General features: G+C 38.7%; 1 non-coding gene across 1 annotated transcript; it reads left to right on the top strand.

Annotated features, from left to right (window-relative positions):
* Window positions 1-308: 308 nt before the first annotated feature.
* MIR8024B (microRNA MIR8024b) lies at window positions 309-394 on the top strand. Its single transcript, NR_127185.1, has one exon. It is a non-coding gene; the product is annotated as a microRNA MIR8024b (primary transcript).
* Window positions 395-1,875: the final 1,481 nt, after the last annotated feature.

The following is a 1,875-nucleotide window of genomic DNA, read 5'->3' on the forward strand; positions in this document are numbered from 1 at the left end:
TGGAGGATTTAAAGACTTCAACTTGCAGACTTAAACTTGTAGACTTAAAGAATTTGAAGACTTTAACTTGCAGACTTGAAGAATTTGAAGACATCAACTTCCAGAATTAAAGAATTTGAAGACCTTAACTTGCAGACTTGGAGGACTTTGAAGATGCAGACTTGAAGATTTCAACTTGCAGACTTGAAGAATTTGAAGACTTCAAATTGTAGAATTAAAGAATTTGAAGACCTCAACTTGCAGAGTTGGAGGACTTTGAAGACTTTAATTTGCATACTTAGAGGATTTGAAGACTTCAACTTGTTTACTTGGAGGATTTAAAGACTTCAACTTGCATACTTGGAAGATTTGAAGACTTCAGCTTGCATACTTGGAGGATTTGAAGATTTCAACTTGCATACTTGGAAGACTTGAAGACTTCAGCCTGTATACTTGGAAGATTTGAAGACTTCAGCTTGTATACTCGGAAGATTTGAAGACTTCAATTTTAAAGAAACTTCAAGCATGTTGTTAACGAAACTCATATTATTTTAAGGGTTTGCCCCCATCTATTGACCAATCAATACTTCGTACAAGTCTAAAGTTTGATGAGACAAAAGATAAAACAAAATACTTACTGCTTTGATTGTCATGTGACAGATTAAGTGGGAATATGTGGTTTTTTTGACACTCATGCAACTGAACTTAGGATATATTCTAAGGGCCTACGTACCTCAATGAAGAGGATCAAATCACAACGTAGTTCTAGGGGATTGAGTGATTTTTTTTGTTGTGTCGTACACCGTTTATACTCTTGCGGGCCAGGAGTGACATGCAGTTTAGGCTCGTACCTTAAGGAGCATCATCTTACTTCAAGGGTAGTACCTCTTTAGGAATTTTGCATTAATAGGACCGATCATTACGCCATCTGCATCAACAAGCTTGTAAGCACCATGTGAATATGCTTCTTGTACGACATATGGTCCATCCCACTTTGAGGTAAATTTTCCCCCAAACTTGTGCGAAGTAATGATGGGTCTTCTTACTGCGAGAACTTGGTCTCCAACTTGGAAGCACCTCAAGCGAACCTTCTTATTAAAAGCACGAGATAGACGAGCTTGATAACATTCAAGGTTTTGTTAGGCTTCTAGCCTCTTTTCATCAAGTGCTTCTAACTCAGCAAGACGAAGTCGAGCATTTTCTTCTTCAGTGAGCCCTTCTTGAATAGCAAGTCTCAAGGAAGGTATTTGACGCTCAAGTGGCAAGACTGCTTCAACTCCAAAAGCAGGCGAATATGGTGTTGCTTGAGTTGGAGTGTGGTATGTCGTTCTATATGCCCACAAAGCTTCTTCCATTTCCATTTATTCATGCCAATCTCATTTGGACTTGGAGACAACTTTCTTAAGGAGGTTGCATAGAGTTTTATTAAATGTTTCAGCAAGACCATTGGCGGCAACATGATACATAGAAGATTTACACTGCTTCAAGTTAAAGAGATCACAAATTTTGTTCATTAACTTATTATCAAATGGCTTGCCATTGTCTGTTATAATGTAGCAAGGGATGCCAAAGCGATATATGATATTCACTCGGATAAAATTTGCAACATTCTCTTTCTTCACTTCTTTAAGAGCGACAACTTCAGCCCATTTTGAGAAGTAATCTGTTGCAGCCAAGATGTGTGTCCACCAGAAGATTTTGGTAGTGGTCCCACAATATCCAATCCCCAAGCGTCAAATGTCCAAGATGCAATAGTTGGGTGCAATATTTCGGGCGGCTGATGTATAAAATTCGCATGAAATTGACAAGCAACGCACCTCCGAGCATAATCTAAGCAATCCTTCACCATGGTTGGCCAATAATACCCCATCCTCTTTATGTGAAAGTGGAGTTTCG

Source organism: Solanum tuberosum, unplaced genomic scaffold (genome assembly GCF_000226075.1).
Source record: "Solanum tuberosum cultivar DM 1-3 516 R44 unplaced genomic scaffold, SolTub_3.0 scf00502, whole genome shotgun sequence".
In the NCBI taxonomy this organism is placed as follows: domain Eukaryota; kingdom Viridiplantae; phylum Streptophyta; class Magnoliopsida; order Solanales; family Solanaceae; genus Solanum; species Solanum tuberosum.